We start from the raw sequence: 20473 nt of genomic DNA, 5'->3' as shown, positions 1-20473 counted from the left end.
AGGGATAAATTACTCTAAAAGAAATGAATCCTAGATAGTTTTCCCTTCAAGTCAAGCATCTTGTTGTTTAAATAAACTTCTTGTTTTAAAAAATAAATAAATAAAAATAAATATGTGTGTTTTCAGCCATACTTTGTGCAACATTAGAGCATCTCATCTGCAAAACCTACTAAACTGGAGATTATCAGCTATATAGTGAGAACAAATAAAGCTTACTACGTTCTATGTAAAGAAAAAAACCACAACCCTCCAGCCTGCCCTTGTGTGTCACTTGCAGATGTGAGGACCAGTCAAATCATATGCAAATTCAACCAATCAGAATTTAGCAACTCCTGAATGCTGAAGATGTCTCTTGCAAGCAATTGACTTGTCCCAGCTATCAATTTAAGAATCTGTAGTAACAGTTAAGAAGGCTCATTTAAAGCAAAATAGATGCATTAAAATATGTATTACAAAAGATTAATGTTCAATAATCAAGTTGGTAGTAACTAACAATAAGGTTTTATCCATTTTAAATATCCAATTTAAATGAATAGTTGATTTTGAAAAAGAAATGCAAACGGTAATGAACATGAAAAATTACTTAACTTCATTCCTTAATTTTTAAAATGCAAATCAAGGCAACATACCATTTCTTAACGTATCAGACTGAAATAACAACCTCTCTCAAAGTTAGGTATTCCTCTCCTGATTTTACATACATTTTGCAAAGATATTCACTTTTATTTATTTATTTATTTTAAGATTCATTTATTTGAGAGAGAGGGAGAGAGCATGCACGCGCACGCAGAGGGTGGAGGGGGAGGGGGGTGGGCAGAGGGAGAGGGAGAGAATCCTAAGCAGACTCTGCCCTAAGTGCAGAGCCCCACGTGGGGCTTGATCTCACCACCCCAAGATCAGGACCAGAGCTGAAACCAAGAGTTGGATGCTTAACGGACTGTGCCACCAAGGAGCCCCCATGGATATTCAATTTTAAATGATGAAGTCAGAAATGCAGAGAATTTCAAATCCGCAGATATTTCCATTGGATTGGCTGGAGAGGTGTGGAAGAGAACAGGCCAGAAAAACCTGAGGCAAATCTCAGGTTGTGGTAAAAGATACCAACATTTTTGTAGTCTTTGATTCCTATGGGTAAATTTTGTTCCCAAAGGAGTAAATCCATTTATATCACCACAGTTGATACTTTCAGCAGTATTAGATTTTATTGTTTTAAAAATATTCCTTAGGCAAAAAGGGGACTCATGGGTTTGCTTTTGTTATTTTGAACTGTTTGACTTACTAGTAATTTACATCTTTGTTTTACAGATGCAGTCTTCTTTTATGAACAATTTTGTTTGTTATCACTTATCATATTATTCCCTTATTTGACATATGATATTTGCTATGAGTAGTCCTTACTCCACCCATGTATTTCATTTTGGTTTGATGCTTTTTGGATTATACAAGTTTTCGATTTCCTTTTTTTTAAAAAAAGATTTTATTTGACAGAGAGAGAGACAGCCAGAGAGGGAACACAAGCAGGGGGAGTGGGAGAGGGAGAAGCAGGCTTCCCACCAAGCAGGGAGCCTGATGTGGGGCTCGATCCCAGGACCCTGGGATCATGACCTGAGCCAAAGGCAGATGTTTAACGACTGAGCCACCCAGGCACCCCACAAGTTTTCTATTTCTTATAGTCAAATTTGTGTCTTTTCCTCAGTAATTAAAACATCTTTTAAAAGTATCTTTAAAGATGTTTTTAATAAAAACATCTTTTCTCAGATTAGAAAATTAAGTATGCTCCAAAATTGTGATATTCAGGGTATTTCTTTTTTATTTTTTTAATTTTAGTTATTTTTTTGAGAGAGAGAGAGCACAAGCAGGGGGAGTTTCAGACAGAGGGAGAGGGAGAAGCAGACTCCCTGCTGAGCAGAGAGCCCAATGTGGGGCTTGATCCCAGGACCACTGGGATCATCACCCGAGCCAAAAGCAGATGCTTAACCCACTGAGCCACCCAGGCACCCCATGAGGGTATTTCTTATTTTTAAAATTTCTCACTCTAAAATCACCAAGAATTAATTTTGACACGTTATTTAAGGTATAGATTTAAAAGTGAAATTTCCTGGGATGCCTGGGTGGCTCAGTCGTTAAGCATCTGCCTTCGGCTCAGGTCATGATCCTAGGGTCCTGGGATCGGGTCCCACATCGGGCTCCCTGCTCAGAAAGGAGCCTGCCTCTCCTTCTGCCTCTGCCTGATGCTTCCCTTGCTTGTGCTCTCTCTGTCAAATAAATAAAATCTTGATATCGCGGTCATGAGTTTGAGCCCCACATTGGGTATAGAGATTACTTAAATAAATAAAACTTAAAAAACAAACAAAAAATGTTAAAATAAAATAAAATAAAATGAAGTTTCCTGCCCCCTACAATTGCTGAGCTGGGCTGCCAGCATCATTTAATGAGTAATTGTTCTCTCTACTCATTTGTGGTGGCTGTCTCATCGTATATTCTTATATCCTAAAATTTCTGCAGATTTCATCAGAACTTTGCACAGAACCCAGTTCAAGTTTCATCTGTGGTCACCGTCCCACCCCAAATCCAAATATATGTCATCCACCTAATCAACAAGCCCAGCAGTGTCTAATCCAAAGCATCTCTTGAAACTAGTGGTCTCCATGTTTATTGCAACACCTGGAGCTCAAGCCACCAGCATCACTTGCTTGGACCAGTTCACAGACTCTGAATTCCCTTTCTATATGACAGCGAGAGGGACCTTAAAAATATAAATCCTGCTTATAATCTTCTGCTGCTCATAATGCTTCTTATAGCATTTAGACTAAAATGTAATAATGCTTCTTTGGGGACCACAAGCTCCTGGATGATTTGGCCCCTGACCACCTTTCTCATCTCCTCTCATGTCACTGTCAAGACACAGTCTCCAGGACTATCTCCTTTCAGGTTCAAGAATACCATAAACTGGTTGTCACACGGAGGCTGCTGTATGCACTGTCCCCATGCTGAGAAAGCACTTCCTTCTAATTCAGGCAGCAGCCCATCATTTGGGGCTCACTGACAGGAACTCCTGAGGGGGGTGCTTCCTGAGCTCCCTGTCCAGAGCAGCTCTCCTCTCAGCTTTTCACACCAACTTGCTTTACTTTCTCCCTCACTCATATCAGGAGCTGCAATTGCCTTACCTACTTGTTTTTGATTTTGTCTTCTGTATCCTCTTTTATAATAAAAATTCCTTGAAAGGAAAGATCCTGTGTGTCTTCTTCATTCCCATAAACCCAGTACTTAGAATAGTGAATGTTACCCAGTAAGTGTCCAGTAAATTTCTTGAGTGGATGGATGGCTGCGTGGATAGCTGAGTGGCTGGATGAACAGACAATTAGGAAACCCCTGGCACTCTTCCCCAGCAGCTCCATCGTTAGATTAATGTCTTAGGCAGTGACTTAGTGTTTGTTATCACCCAAGTATTCATTTTGCCCTTTCCTATTCCTTACGGCCCTACAATTGCGAGGCTGTGGTGTGCCATCTCCAGGTCCAGGAGTGGTCCCCAACTTTCCAGGCACAGAGACAGGTTCAGTGACGAGCAAGACAGGATACCTAATTCAGGCCTGAGAGTAGAGGAGAAGCCGGGGGCTTCTGGGGAAGACTCTGCCTTTTTCTTCCACATTGTTAAGATATGAATTAGATTTGATGTAATCCCAATGAGAATCCCAGCGGGCTTTTTTTCATAACAAAAGCAACAATAAAAGGAAGAAATTAACAAAGGTAAATGAAGATACGTTTGAATACATGGTTTTTCTTTTTCTAAAATAGTAATTTAAGTGTTTAGTTCATTTACTTCATCTTTTTCATTTTGTTTTTATAAACTCATGTAAAGCCGCAGCTTTATAGATATTTGTCAAGTTAATTCTAAAATGCATATGGAAATGTACAGGACCTGGAACAGCTGTAGTTTGGGCTGCATCTTATTAGTGTGGGTATGTGCTATTCATATACTTTCATTGCTCTTTTAAATATACATTACTTCTATTCTTAATTCCTCCTTTAGTCCCAATATTGTTAGAAAAGAGTGACTGCTTAGCTTCTGTAAATTCCAAAGTGGTTAGAGTTTTAAACATTCAAATTTATATTGCTGATCTATAATTTTTTGGCAATGGTCATTAATATGATCTTGCAATTTCAAACATCTTGGAGGCTAAAAGGAAATTTGAGGTTTCTTTTTTGAAAAATGTTTTTATAAAATTTCTTCAAATTCTTGAAATGTCCTGCCCCGTAGCTTTAAAAGTAAATATCAGCTTAAGTTTCAGTTCATCTAATGGCTGCATTTTGCCCATCGTATATTGTGAACCTAAGAATAAGAACCAAGTCTTTGCTCTGTGGTTCTCTATGCCCTGTGCCATCAAATCTTTTCAGAGAGAGAAGAAATAGAGGTTCAATAGCTATTCTTAATGAAGAAATGGCTTCACTCCCCAAGCTGTCACACTCTGTCACACAACATCTGAGAATTTTCAACAGAAAATTGGCCACTTTCCTCATGTTCTGAAAGGGGAACTTTGAGGAGAATCACACCCTTTTCATCAATCTGGGATACTTAACTATCCTCTTCTCCACATCCAGTTGCTGCTTGGTATTAATGTGTATACTTTGAACTCCTAAATACAGGAAGTTAATTGAAAGTATACTATGGTCCTCCTTCCACAAAGGTAACATACTGGCAACAGTGTTGCTTTCTGTCTTCACAAGCACAACTAAAGGATTGAAGTGACACCCAGCCCTTTTCTCCGGAATCACATGTAAGCACTGCAATCAGCAATAGTAAGACTAGATCTTTAAAGAAGTAGGCATGCAAAAATGAATAAGTAACAATCAATCCATAAGTAATCATTCTTTCATTTAATTCAGACATTCACTCTTTCTAGATAGCATCTGAAAAATAGAATTTTTTCTTTCATATTAAATTATCTCTTTTCTGTTGTTGCCCTTGTTTGGTTCGTTTTGTATTACCAGTAACCTTTATAAGTTCACACAATAACAATAGTAACGATGTTAAAGAATTAATAGATTTAACAATCCTCAAAGACATATCTAACATTAATCCTGGCATCCTCAAGGCTAGCACAGAGCCTGGCACCTACTCAGTCCTTCATAAATTTGTGTTAAATGAGGGTACCTGGCACTGAAGAAATGCTGTAATCCTAGAAAAAGCATTATGTTGTCCAAGATAAATCACATACCTGGAGTCAGTAGTTAAGATTCCTTGACTTATTTGGTACTCGCTAAAGTTTTTCTCTCCGTTCTGGAAGCTCATTTAGTCCAACTGTAGTTGGATTAAACAGTTGCTAACAATTGCTTTATAATCCCACTGAAGGAGGAAGACAAGGACAAAGGAGGCGGAAAAGAGGAAAAAAAGGAAGAAGGTACATAAACAACAAACTTTCTTTTTTTTAAGATTTTTCTTTCTTTATTTGACAGAGAGAGAGAGTGAGAGAGAGTGGGCACACAAGCAGGGGGAACAGCAGAGGGAGGGAGAGAGACGCAGGCTCTCCACGAGCAGGGAGCCCGACGCGGAACTCCATCCCAGGACCCTGGGATCATGACCTGAGCGAAGGCACTCAACCGACTGAGCCACCCAGGCGCCCCAACAACAAACTTTCTCCCTTTCTCCACCTTATCTCTCTTACTGCTTTTTGCTCATAATGAGCCATCTAGGAAGTACATCTGGGTCCAGAAGAGATGGTCTATACCAGATGTTCAATCAGATATCCTATAGTCCACATTCAGCCCGCAGATATGCTTTCTTGGCTCTAGGCAACATTTTTCTGGATTTTAAGATATTTAAATGTTTTTCAATACTTTAAAATCCAGAAAATTTGCATAAAAATTTAAATTCTGACTTTTCTTGAATAAAAATCAGTAGAACTGACAAAGGTGGTCTCCAATTCTCACCAGGTGGCAGTGGACTACGGCTGAATCGTGATTGCCCCTCTGGATGGGGGGCGGGGGTAAGGTGCCACAGACACCCCACCTCCAATTCTTCCTGCAATCGCTAATGTCAGCTGCACTTGTGATGGTTGGGTTGCAGACAGCAGTCAAGCACGGTGGCTAAGGCCATGGACTCTGGACCAGACTGCCTAGGTTTGAATCTAGATTCCATCATTTTTGACCAGTGCTCATCTTGGGGAAGTCGCCTGATCTTTCTGTACCTCGGTTCCTTATTTGTTAAGTGGGATAATAACTGTTATCCAACTTTGTGAGGAGAATTAAATGATTCTATACATGAAATACTCAGAACAGTGCCCCCCCACGTTGCAAGCACACCCAGTAAACATCAGATATTGTCACCATCGTAACTGAGCTGTGTTTTCTTTCTTTTCTTTTCTTTTCTTTTATTATTTATGAGAGAGAGAGTGCTCGCACAAGCAGGGGGAATGGCAGACAGAGGGAGAGGGAGAAGCAGACCCCTGCTGAGCAGGGAGCCTGATGTGGGGCTCAATCCCAGCAACCCGGGATCATGACCTGAGTCGAAGGCAGACACTTAACTACAGAGCCACCCAGGTGTCCCTGAGCTGTGTTTTCTTAAGTTATGTTAAGAAATTAATCAAATAGCACATAGCCTTCTGTCTCTAACAAAAGTGGAAAATATACAATAGGCTCAGAAAATAAAGCCTATTCCTGAATGTAGAATATGCAAATAAAGTGTGTCTGTGTCAAAGAAATGGATGACACCATTATGAAACAAAGCATAGTAACAGCTTTAACCAGAAATACAAAAGAATGGTGGGAAATGATTAAAGAAAAGATTGGGATTTCAACAAGAGTTCTTTAAAAATTGAAGCAATATCATTGATCTCGATGCAAAATACAGTAACATATTAAAGAGACAAGAAAATGGTAATAACACTGCTTTCCTCATTCACTTTATCTCTCTGGCTCTCATAGGCATTGGGTTTGGTTTCAGGACAAGTCTAAGAACACCCCCCAAAAATGATAGTCTGTCTGGGTGAAGCAAACTGAACTAAAAACCCCAGGCATTAGAAAAGTCAGGTGTAAATCTGTTTAATTTTTACTATTACTATTGTAATAACAAATTACTGGAAAACTGTGAAGTAAATAATCACATTTGTAAACAGTCAATTCAATAATACAATAAATACAAAATAGACTTCTGAGGAAGGTGGCCCAGGCTTACAGAACACCTTCTTCCACAAAACGGAACAAAATGAACAAAAGACATACTACACAAAGAATAAGCCAGACATGCTAAAACAAAGTGGAAAATAACCTACTATTGTAACCTGTGATAAGAATAATCCAGAAGAGGGGCGGCATCTGGGTGGCTCAGTCTGCAGAGCATCCATCTCTTGATTTCGGCTCAGGCCATGATCTCTGGGTCTTAGGATCAAGCCCCGCGTTTGCATCTGGCTCCGTGCTCAGCGGGTAGTCTGCTTGAAGATTCTTTCTCTCCCTCTGCTCCTCTCCCCCCTCAAAATAAATGGATGATTCTTAAAAAAAAAAAGGCGGGGGAAGAAGAAGGAGAAAACTCTAGAGACAGAAAGATCTGCAACACATTAGAAGAGGACTCCAAGAATCAATGCAGGGTTGTAAGTCAAACTGAAGACATTGCCTCCAACTCGACATCCTCACCAAGCCCAGAAGTACATTTGGGCCAAGGGAACCTGAGAACATCTCAAAGGGAGCCCTCTTCACATTACCAGCAGGGAGTAGCTTCTTAGTCTAAAAAAGTCCTAAGGTATACAAACGAAGGTTTCATTTTTTTTTAAAGATTTTATTTATTTATTTGACAGAGAGCTAGCACAAGCAGGGGGAGCAGCAGACAGAGGGAAAAAGAAGAGAAGCAGGTTTCCCGCTGAGCAGGGAGCCTGAGGCGGGGCTGGATCCCAGGACTCTGGGATCATGACCTGAGCTGAAGGCAGACGCCTAACGACTGAGCCAAATGAAGGTTGCGGAGGGTCTAAGGAACGACTGCCTGAGGTATGGTTCATCACAGAGCAAATTCACGCAAGAGGCTCTCATAAAAGGCACAATCGGAAATTCTGATTCAGTCAGTGCTGGATAAGAAAGCATTTGGCAATGCAAAAGGTCATTTATTATAGTATTATTTATATAGCATATGACTGGAAATGGCCATCAGTGGAGAAACAGATGAATAACCACAGTGCATTCATGTAAGGGAATACTCTTGCAACTGGCTGAAGAAATGAAGTTCTTTATGTGTTGATATGAAGTAATTTCCAACAACCATTGTGAAGAGGTGGGGGAAGAAAGCATGATGCAGAAGAGTGCTATAATATGCACCCCTGGGGGAAAAATTATAAATATGCCTCTATTTGAATAAAATATCTCCAGAGGCATCTGTAAGAAACTGATAATATTGGTTGCGTCTGGAAAGAGCAGCTGAGCATCTGGGGAAGAAAAGAAGATACCTCCTTTTTATTCTCGAATTTTGAACCATAGCAATCTATTACTATTTTTAAAAATAAATAAATGTCCTAGAAAATGAAATGAAAGAGAGAAAGGAAAGGAGGAAGGGAGGGATTGAGGGAGGAGGGAGGTTGGAAAGAAGATCAGACCATAGGAAAATAGCACCTGCAAAGTTTTCCTGAGAAAATCTGTATAATGACACAATCCAGTTATGCAAAAGAGTTTAGAAATGCAGAGGGCAGTGCACAAAAGGACTGGCAGAATCCATTTAATTATAATGATGGCAAATCATTACAACAATTGCAATTATAAAAGAAATGTTAAATTTTCTTATATTTTTTTTAATTTTTTTTATTGTTATGTTAATCACCATATATTACATCATTAGTTTTTGATGCAGTGTTCCATGATTCATTGTTTGTGCATAACACCCAGTGCTCCACGCAGAACGTGCCCTCCTCAATACCCATCACCAGGCTAACCCATCCCCCCACCCCCCTACCCTCTAGAACCCTCAGTTTGTTTTTCAGAGTCCATCATCTCTCATGGTTCGTCTCCCCCTCTGACATACTCCCCTTTTCTTCCTCTCCTGTTATCTTCTTCTTTTCCTTTTTTCTAATTTTCTTATATTTTTTAAGATTTTATTTATTTATTTGAGAGAGAGAGAGAGCATGAGCAGGGGGAGGGGCAGAGGGAGAAGAAGAAGCAGACTCCCTGCTGAGCAGGGAGCCTGACCAGGGACCCTGAGATCATGACCTGAGCTGAAATGAAGGGTTGGATGCTTAACCAACTGAGGCACCCAGGTGCCCCTAAATGTTCTTATTTTTTGAAGGGAAAACAACATAATGTCAAACTTACAAGAAGTTAAGTATAAAGTACATATAATGGACTGGTACTTAAATCTCAAAGCCCGCCGTCAGAAATTCAAACGTAGGAGGCAGTGCCTTCATGAATTCATTCACCCAACCGATTTCAATGTATGAAACATGCGCTGTGGCTGAGGCCCTGTGCTAGGCACTGAGAATCCCAGACAAGTACCCACTCTGTCATGATATTTCCATTCCACCTGGCTGTCCTCATTCACAATAGTCTATAAAAGCAATTTTGTTTCTTAGGCAAAGGAAAAACAAAACAAAACAAAAGTACAGGGGCGCCTGAGTGGCACAGTCGGTTAAGCACCAGATTTTTGGTTTCGGCTCAGGTCATGATCTCAGGGTGGTGAGAATAAGCCCCACATGGGGCTCTGTGCTGGGAGTGGAGCCTGCTCGAGATTCTCTCTCTGCCTGCCTCTCCCTCCCCTCCCTCTTGCCAGTGCACACATGCTCTCTCTCTCTCTCTCAAAAATCAATCAACAATAAATAAATAATTAAAAATTTAAAAAAAAAACATAAGTATATTGTTTAAAGCCATAAAAATAGTCACTAATTGCAGGTTTTTTCCGAAATACTAATGAAGTACAGAGAGGGAGAAAAGAAGGCAAAAAATACAGACTGCATCACACACAATAAAGAAGGAAACAAAAAAGGCAGCAAGCAAGAAGTGAAATCATGAAATAAAATGGCAGAATTAAGACCAAACATAAAGCATGACTATGTTACTATGTAAAACAGATTGCTATATTATATAGCTTTACAATTTGATACAACTCTACTAAAATGTTTGAAAATTTAAGAACTAAATAGATAAATGAGAATAAGAGAACATATAAAAAAGCTTTAAAGGGCATTTCCAGGTTGTATTCATTTCAGGGATATATTCTTACTAAACTGATAACTGGGATTTAAGTCGTTCCATAGAGAATAAAACAAAGTTCTAACTTATTTTTAAAAAGTTAGCATACTGGGGCGCCTGGGTGGCTCAGTGGTTAAGCGACTGTCTTTGGCTCAGGTCATGATCTCAGGGTCCTGGGATCGAGTCCCGCATCGGGCTCCCTGCTCCGCAGGAAGCCTGCTTCTCCCTCTCCCACTCCCCCTGCTTGTGTTCCCTCTCTCGCTGTGTCTCTCTTTGTCAAATAAATAAATAAAATCTTAAAAAAAAGTTAGCATACTATTGCAATCGAAACCTAACAAAGACAATACAGACCAATTTTTTAAAAATATTTATGCAAAATTCTCAAATAATAGATTAGCATGAGGAGTCTAGCAATGCATTATGGATATAAAATATGACTATAGCCAGTTAACTCCAGGAACACAGGGGTATTACATATTAGAGAGTCTCTTAGTAAAATTCACCACAATGATAGACTAAATAGGAAAAAGTAAACTAATTTCCATAGAAACCAGAGTTGCCAGGGACTGGGGGTTGATGACAAAGGAGCACTAGGGAATTTTTCAGGGTGATGGAAATGTTCCTTGTCTTGACTATGGTATTACACAATTGCATACATTTGTCACAAGTTATCAAACTACACACTACTAAAAAGGGTGAATCTCTATTGTATATAAAGTATTCCTTAGTATATTTGACCTTAAAAATAATTCATTTGCATAAACATGCTATTTCATTTTTTATTCATTTATTTTTATTTTTTAACATGTGACATTATCTCAGATAAATTAAGAATAGATGGCAAATTCTTTAATTTGTATGTATCCACAAAATACAGACACAAAATGTACTTGCAAAAAAATATTCAAAATGTATTCTAAAGTCCTACATTTGTTATATATATTCAAAATTTAGCATCAGACTGGATGATTTAACATGAGAAGCATTCCCATTAAATACAAGAACTCAGTGATACTATTATTTAACATTTGTTGTAAGAGATAGTTCAGTATTCAAGAAGTAAACTATTGGAAAAGAGGAGGAAAATGACTATGTCTAGGTGGATGATGTAAAAAAACAAAAGATAATCAAATATAAAGCTACTCAAAGTCATAAGGGAATTCAGAAAGTAGTGAATAACAAGATTATTCTTTAAATCAATAGTTTTACTATAACAAGATCCAATTAGAAAATGTAGGGGCAACTGGGTGGCTCAGTCGATTAAGTATCTGCCTTGGGCTCAGGTCCTGATCCCAGGGTCCTGGGAGAACCCCGTCAGGCTCTCTGCTCAGGAGGGAGCCTGCTTCTCCCTCTCCCTCTGATCCTCCCCCCACGACCCCCCCCCCCCGGCTCGTGCACTCTCTCCTTCTCTCTCTCAAATAAATACAATCTTAAAAAAAAAGAAAATGTAATAAAAGATCCCCTTTATAGCAAGAATAACAATATAATCAACAACAAAAATACTATGGATAAATTTATCAAGAAAGATATAAGCCGACATGAACAAAGCATACAGCTATACTGAGCGAAAACCTGAGGAAATGTTAGAGACACATTAATTTTGGAAAGAAAGTCTATTTTGTAAAGACATCATTTTTTTATAAATAAATTTTTAGATTCAATGCAATCCTGATCAAAACTCCAATTCTCAGTTTCATCTAAAAGAATACAATAAGAGAATAGCCAAGAAATTGCTTTAAAAAGAAAGTAATGTAGGGGGGCGCCTGGGTGGCTCCGTCGTTAAGCATCTGCCTTCAGCTCAGGTCATGGTCCCAGGGTCTTGGGATCGAGCCCCGCGTCGGGCTCCCTGCTCAGCGGAAAGCCTACTTCTCCCTCTCCCACTCCCCCTGCTTGTGTTCCCTCTCTCGCTGTGTCTCTCTCTGTCAAATTAGTAAATAAAATCTTTAAAAAAAAAGTAGTGTAGGGGCACCCAGGTGGCTCAGTGAATTAAGCACTGACTCTTGATTTCAGCTCAGGTCATGATCTCAGGGTCCTGAGATTGAGCGTCTCCTTGGGCTCTGCATCCCTCCTGGGGCTGACCGCAGGCTCAGTGCAGAGTCGGCTTGAGATTCTCTTTCTCTCCCTCTCCCACTGCCCTGCCCCCTGCTCTCTCTCTCTCTCAAATAAATCAGTAAATACAATCTTAAAAAAAAAAAAACAACTTGGTGTATATTTTGGTGCTTTGGGGGAAAATTATAAGGCTAAGTAAAATAACATGTCACTAAAACAGAAACAGTCAGATATTCAATGCTGTTAATAGGGTTCAAAATTATACCCAAGTATAGATGGAAACATGGTATATATTTTTAGAAGCACTTCAGATTAGGGTAATCAGTAAATGGTTTTTAAACAACTGGTTAGCTACTTGTTAGAACATAAAGATAAATTTCTACCATTCTTTTCCTCAAATTAATTTCAAATGTATCAAAAAATATGATATAAAAACACTGGAAGAGATCTTAGTGAAGGTCGGGTTTTTCTGTAGCTTCACATAAAGCCCGACATGTATCAAGAAAGATATTCATATTTTCTGGGCAGAATATGTCATCATAAACTAAGTCAAAAGATAAATGCTAAAATGGGGGAAAATATTTGCAGCACTCCACAAAGTATGATATGTATGATATTTAAAGAGCTCTATTAAACTTAAATATGAAGCACAAATTCATTAGTCATTTTAGAAATGCAAAGTAATATCTTCCCTTACCAGAATCACAGAGACTAGAAGAGTAAGTAGTAGCTGGTGTTGGTGAGAATGAGGAGAAATAGATGCTCTTAAACATTTTTTACTGGGAATGTAAGTTGGTACAAAAAAAATCTGTTAATGTGTACCAAAATTTTATACAAATATATTTGATCTAATAATACCAATTCAAGGGATTCATTCCAACGAAATAGTAGGACATGTACGTAAAGATTTCCATACAAGGATGTTGTGGTGTTGCTTATAACAAGAAAAACTGAACAATGTTCATATATTTACAGATTACATATGTATAATATTTGTGTAACATTATGTCCAGGCATATCTGGAAAGGCACACAATGGTTAAAGTTAAGATACTGGTTCAAATTAACTTACACATTAACCTAATTTTATCTCAGAAGGTAGGGCAAGTTCAGCCAGCAGCAGCCTCAAAGAAGTCATCAAGGATCCAGATTCTTTGCTTCTCCCTTAATCTGTTGCTTGAGCGCTGGGTTCCCTTAAAGAGATGCCCCTCACTGTGCCACCATGGTGTCAGAGGCCATCAGTCTACTTGTTTCCTTTTTCTACAGCAGTAGGATTGTAAAAGGAAAAAATAAGCCTCTCTCCTAAACACTGACTCCAGGTTATCCCCTTCAGTCTGGACCACCAGCAATTCCCATGGAAACAACATGTACTGATTGGCTTAAACTAAAGAGGCTCTCCCCCATATCGGGTCTGGGGTCACTTTTCCCTGAGTCACGTGAGGAAGGAATAGATGCCTGGATAAAATAGGAATTCTTTTTGGAAAAACAAGTGGGGTGAGATGAACACTAGGTAAGACACCCTCTGGTGACCCTCTATGTAACCACCAAATGCCAGGAGTGGTTATCACTTGGAGGTTTGGTTGAGTGCTCGGGGTTTTGGTTTCTTTGTGTGGTTTTTTTTTTCTCACCATTCCTTTTTTTTTTTTCCCCTGAACATACCATCAAGAGGGAAAAAAGTTTTTCCTTGATTATAAAAAAAAAGAAATATCAGTGGAAAATCTAGACTTGAGAATTTACTGGTATCAGTGCCTCCACTTTTATGCTAGAAATTTTCAACTGAGGCAATTGCTAGAAAGTCATAAATATATAAGATGAAAGGATATCAAGGGGTTCCCTCTGGCATCCTGACTATTTCCCTATCCCTGTCTGCTTTGTCAACACACTTATCTATGGATGTTCAACGATTCGTAGAAAAAATGTAAGCATTCATAAACATTTAGTGCTTGGATGTTAGATCACAAAACAGTAAATGTATGCTAAAGCATTATTAGCATCTATCTTATTGCCTCCTATTTATCTCCTCCTCCTTTCTTTAATCTGATATCCCTTCCTTAATACTCCCCAGCATTGTTACAATTCAGTCCTAAGAGTAAAAGTGCCATGCTTAAATAGCCCAAGACTTTAAAATGTTACACACCTTGTTTAAAAATATGTGGTCTGGTGGGTGGGGGATGGGGTAAGTGGGTGATGGGCATTAAGGAGGGCACTTGATGTAATGAGCACTGAGTGTTATATGAAACTGATGAATCACTAAATTTTACCCCTGAAATTAATAATACACTATATGTTAACTAAACTGAATTTTAGTAAAAATATTTAAAAATAAATAAATAAATAAATAATATGGTCTGACCTGTATCACCCAGCAATCCCAGAGGCCTGACAGAAATGCACTACATATGTTCACCAAAGGACATGCCCAAGAATGTTCATACCAACACTCTCCATAATAAGCCACACTGGAAACAACCCAAATGTCTCCAGCAAAATGAATAAATTATATATTCACACCATGGAATATTACACAGCAAGAAGAATGCACAAATGCAATTACTCGCATCAACATGAGCAAATATCCCAAACAAGTTGAATGACAGAAGCCAAACACAAAGAATGCACTATAAGAATCCATTTATATAGAATTCAAAAAATGAGAAATCTAACTGATGGTGATAGAAATAAAAATGGCAGCCGCCTCTTAGCAGGCAGTGACCAGAAGAGGGCATGGGGCCTTCTGGAGTTCAAGCAGTACTGGATTTCTTAACATAGATGCTGGTTATACAAGTGCATTCAATTTGGGAAAAATTATTGAGCTAAGTATTTAGGATATGTGTACTTTTCAGTATGTACTACACTTGAGTTTTTGAAGTTTATTTTTTTAAATATGGCCTGAAATGTGCAGATTATCATTGCCTTATAAGTTTTTTCTTTTTTCTTTTTTAAAGATTTTATTTATTTATTCATAAGAGACAGAGAGAGAGAGAGGCAGAGGGAGAAGCAGGCTCCCCGCTGAGCAGGGAGCCTGATGCGGGACTCGATCCCAGGACCCTGGGATCATGACCTGAGCTGAAGGCAGACGCTTAGCCATCTGAGCCACCCAGTCGCCCCTCCTTATAAGTTTTTTTAATGGATGACATGAATACTTTTGGCTGTATAAGGTTGTTTTGCCACGTGATCCTTTTCTACCCCTAAACAGTCATAAAACTGAAGTTCAATTGAAATAGAGACCCCATTCTACCACTTAATTGAACCCTGAGGTCCTTTCTTTCCCCCTCACCTCTATTCCCCTTCTTCTAACTCTTTTGAGTTTCAGTTGACTAAAAGGAGACAATTTTCTCAGCTTATAGTGAGATTAGGACCACAGTGGGTTTATATCCTATCTCTGCAACTGGGTGGTGGTCTGACTTGAAGTAACTTAGCCTTCAGTGCCTCCGTTTTCTCAACTGTAAAGTGTTGTTAATAAAAATGGTTCCTACTTCATATAGTTGTCGTGAGGACTGAATGAGCTAAAAGATGCAAAGCATTGAGCAGTGAGCTCATTAGATGACACTGGTTTGCATAAATTCTAGGATGCACCTTTTAATTTCTGGAAATCCAGAAGCATTCTACAACCAATGAGGTCTTACAATCACTGTTGGTCAGGTGACAGTTGTGACATAGCTGTCCCTGCCTGGGCTTCGGGTTTTTATTTTTCTTTTATGAGTGAAATATGAAAATAACACTTTGTCTAAAAAAGCAGTTCTTTCAATAAGCACAAAATAAAAATTTTAGGAGCTGGCTTTTTCTTTCTTAGTGACAAACAAAATAACGGAGTATGTTAATGGATGGCATCTTAGATTCCATGAAATGTCATGAAATCCCTCATGAAGAAGCCCTTTGGCATTATTGTATTTTAAGAAATATTTCCACGCTTTATTTATTTGACTTCTATGTTTTAAAATGAATCATTTTAAACTAGGTATTTTCCAGTGATCTTTAAAGCTTCCCTAGGAACTGGGCAATTGAAAGACTTCCCAGGGATGCAGAGCACTGTGACCAGATGCTCAGCTCTCACTTGCTTCCTTCTGCTCTTAAAATGCCTTTTCTCCCTCCTCCACTGCCAATCCCAGAGCACCAGCAAGCACAAGACCCCAGCACAGTGTTCCCTCACAGTCTTCTCTCCCTTCCCTTCTGAGCTCAAATGTCAGTTCTTCAGAAAGACCTCCACCGACCCCGAGCCCAAAAGCCCAGTGGTTCTTCAACTTTGTTACATATTGAAATCATTTAGACACCTTCTAGTAATACCGATGTCTGCGTCCCACTCTCAGAGATCCTGATTTAATTGTTCCTGGGCTGCTACTGGGGCATTGAGGTTTTTAAGAGTGCCCCAGGTGATTCTGCCAAGATTGGAAACCACTGCATTACCCTGTTGGATGATTTTCTGATATTTTCTTAATTGCTTACTTGATGTTGTTTGTATCTTCCACCAGCTTCTGAAGACATGGAAGCTTATCCTTGTCAACACTGTCCAGTCTTGGATCCGAGCACCCTCCTAAGAGCTGAGCCTCACAGTGCGCCTTCTAAGAAGCCTAGAGATCTTCGGCTTCTTCGAGAGTTGCCATAAAGCCTTAAGGAATTTAGGAAGTAATTCAGATGGGGTCATTTCTTGGGCGTTTGGAAACTCTCGATTTCTGCTCTGCGTCTGCCCAACTTCATCCCCACTCCCAGCAGCCCAGCCAGGCGGGATGTTAATGGGGCTGACGGTCCCCTCCAAGTCCTCCTCTTTGATCAGCCTTGGGACTGTCTAGCAGATCGCTCCCCCGCCCGTGAGCCCCAGGATCACAGGGCAGAGTCCGAGAGCTTGTTTACCCGATTCTGGGGTCTGAGAGTACAAACAATGAGGGTTCTCAAAAGCAAGAAAACTCCCACAGCGAGACCCGGGCGGGGTTCCGCGCACGCGGAGCAAGGGGGCGCTGCGCCTTCCGCGGCGCACACCGCTCCTCCCGCGGCGCGCGCTTCCGGGGGCGCAGAGCAGCAGGCGGGCTGCCTCCAAGCAGGCCAGGGGATCGCAGCGTGGCTCGGCGTTGGCGCGCGCAGCTGCGAGGAAAGCCCCCAAACACCAATATAATTTATTTAAGCCTTTTGGGCACGCCCTGGGATATATTGAGTTAGCAAAACCTCCGACTTCCCCAGGAACTAACTTGAAGACGTATTTTAAGTGAAAAAAGCAAATTGTTGAAGAGTGTGTATAAAAACATGCAGGCGGGTGGGGGACAGATAAGGAGGAATCCAGGTGCATACACACACTTGCTGGTGCAAAACAGGTAATAAGCCCCGGAAATACACACAAGAAATTAATCGAGGTTGCCGTCAGGCCGAGGTGCGCGCGAAATGTTGCAACCCGGTGGCTTCTGAGTTCTTTAAAGGCCTTATGCAAGTATATTTAGATAGATAGATGATAGATAGATAGATTTTATTGTATGGTGTTGTTTATATTCTATTGTGAAAAATATTATATTTTATTATAACACCATACAATAGGTTATGTAATATACATATACATTTATCTCTGGTTGGTAGAGTCAAAGAAGTTCAAGTTGGCCTCTGCCTTCCAGGCGTACCTAACACAGGGAGAAAGGCTTGCGGAGTAAAAAGGCAAAGAGGGAGCACCGGAAATATGTGGGACACCCCCTATCTTTTCACCCAAGGCGCGCTCCGGTGATTGTGGGGAAAGGGACGGGGAAACAGGCGCTCGGCTGCCCGAGTGCAACCCCGAGTGCATTAGGAGTTCTAAGCCTGCGGCCGAGCAGAAGCCGAGAATCCACCCTTGGGGCGCAGAAGCCTGGGTTTCAGCCCCTGCCCGGAATTGGCTTTTTTTTTTTTTGCTCGGGCCACACACACCGGGGCGTGGGTGGGCTCTATCTCGCGTCAGGAAGGGGCACTCGCCGCGCGCTCGGGGCTCTAAGAGACTCCCTCGGCTTCTCTGATGGCGGGGCTCGGTCCCTGGGCTGCGTGTCGCCGAGTTAGGGCGGCCGCAGGAGCCCGGCGCGTCAGGGAGAGAGATACCCAAGAGGCGGCCTCGATTCCCCGCGCATCCGCAAAGGAAAGGCTTCGAGCGTCCGCCAGATAGGGAGAAGGGCCCCCAGAAGCTCGCAAATCCCAGCCCCGGAGCGCGTAGGATGGGCGCTCGGCTACGCGCTCCGCGACTGGGAATGGGAAGGGAAAAGGAAACGCGACAGGCAGAGAGGCTGTTGCTTCGCCGCAGCTCTCTCTGCGGATCGCCCCTCTGTCAAAGCTCGAGCCCAGAAAGCCCGGTTTTCTAGTAAAGGTTTCAGCGTTCCCGGGAAAGAGCACCGCCTTCCCAGCTTCCAGGTCCGCTGGAGCGGCTGCTCACAAATGGTATGCCCTCAGGGAAGTTTACTTGACCTCTCTCAGACTCGGTTTTCCTATTTGTAAAATGGGGAAAAGTGCCTACCTCAGTGAGGTGGTAACGAGGGTTTAAGTGGAATATTGTACGCCAAGACCTTGGCCCAGGCCAAGCTTGTAGAGAGAGGTCCACCCCTGCTGTGGTTATCCCAAGCAAGAAGGACCAGCCAGAACCCAGGATTGGGATATAGGGTGGAGTTATGGGGCCCAGCTTGCATGAAAGAGACTCATTTTAAAGGTCCCGGGGCTGCAGATGCGCACCGAGCGCTGTCCACTCGCTTCCTTCGAAGCCACACAGGATCCCCATTCCAACACTTACCTGGAAGCCCTACCACTCAGAGAAAACAACGCCCCACACCCCGCCCCATTCACACGTCCTTAACCCCTCCCCTGGGAGCCCCGCAGCTCAGATTGCCAGGATTCAAACTCCCAGGCTACCATTTTTAGCTGTGTGCCTGTGGACAAGGGCCTTCATTTCGCCAAATACCGCTTTACCCTTCCGTAAAATGGGTTCTTAAATACATTGTAAGGTGCCGGTTTTGAAAAAAAATCGTACAGATAAAGCCGAGAGTCTGTCCTATGCTACTTTTATTATTTTCCTCCCTTGGCTGTGTGATCGGAGGAGCAACTCTATTCTAGAAAAGTGAGCCTCAAACGGATGAAGAAATAATGTCAGCTGCTCTTTGCTCCTCCCAGAAACTCCCTTCCTCGCGGACCCCTTGTAATCTTTGGGAGGAGGGGGTTCCACGGACCTTCCTGGACCCTGCGCAGTGGTTAAGCGGTAACGGCTGACCAGGACTTGGGGGCCTCCTCAATAGCAGCTCCCTACGGTTGCTCTTGCTTTGCTCTTGTCCTCTCAATTTGCAGATGCCGCCACTGAGGCCCCCAGGGCCCCCCAGCGAGCGGGTCCAGATGGTGTCCTTTTGGGGACCCCCAGTTCAGGGTGTATTCTCCAGGAGCGAGAGCCCTGCGGGAGGCATCCGACCATTCACTCAACTCCTTCGTGGTCGGGCGTTTAACCAAGTAGGTGGAGAACAAAACCTGAGCTAAATACCCTATTTTTTTTTTCTTTGACAAATAATCGGCCAGAAAGGCAAAATCCCGGCGGGAGGCGGGAGGGCAAGGAGGCCTGGGAAAAACAGAATGCTAATGCGGGCCTGGAGGGGGCGGAAGGCGCACCCGGGCTTGGGCGCCCCAGCCGCCTCCCTTTGAAGTGCACCTTTCCAGCCTCGCTCTAGGGGAGGGCGCTGGATTCCACCCTTCCCCCCCCCACCCCACCCCCTCCATCCCGCAAGGTTCTGGAGAAACTGAAAGAAGCTGTAGGAACAACTGGGGACTCTCCTCTCGGGTTCTAACTGACTCAGTCCTGCCTCCTACTTCTAGTTCACGTTGCTTTTGACTTATTGGTTCCTGGCCTCCCCCCAGCAGACCCGGATGCATCCTCGTTTCGCCCCAGTATCTACTAAGAAGAGGGCGAAAAACGAGCTCAATATAGGTGTGATGGGGAGTAATAGGAAAGAGTTTAGACCTTCCTATGTGCCAGATGCTGTTCTAATTGCTTTACATTCTGTATGCTATTATTACAAGTGGGAACTGGGGGACAGAAGGGTTAAGGAGTTTGCCCAGACTCACAAAGGTAGTAAAAGGTAGAAAGCCACAAATACATACAATTCTGCCTACAACGTTCTGCTTTTCTCTTAGTTTATGGAATGATCTCTTTGGTGCCCTTCTTTCCTCCCTCCCCCTCCCCCTCTCTTCCTTGGTTCTTATGGGCTTAATGCTTTCTGCTGAGTGACTTCTCAACCAAGATTTCCCCTCTCCCCGTTTCTCGCAGGGGGCCTGAATGGGAGATTCCAGCTGCCCTG

Source organism: Callorhinus ursinus, unplaced genomic scaffold, assembly GCF_003265705.2.
Source record: "Callorhinus ursinus isolate GAN/ISIS: 27379988/994484 unplaced genomic scaffold, GSC_fseal_2.0 scaffold1, whole genome shotgun sequence".
Classification (NCBI taxonomy): Eukaryota; Metazoa; Chordata; class Mammalia; order Carnivora; family Otariidae; genus Callorhinus; species Callorhinus ursinus.
The sequence above is the reverse complement of the archived record's forward strand: the minus strand, read 5'-3'. Positions refer to the sequence as shown.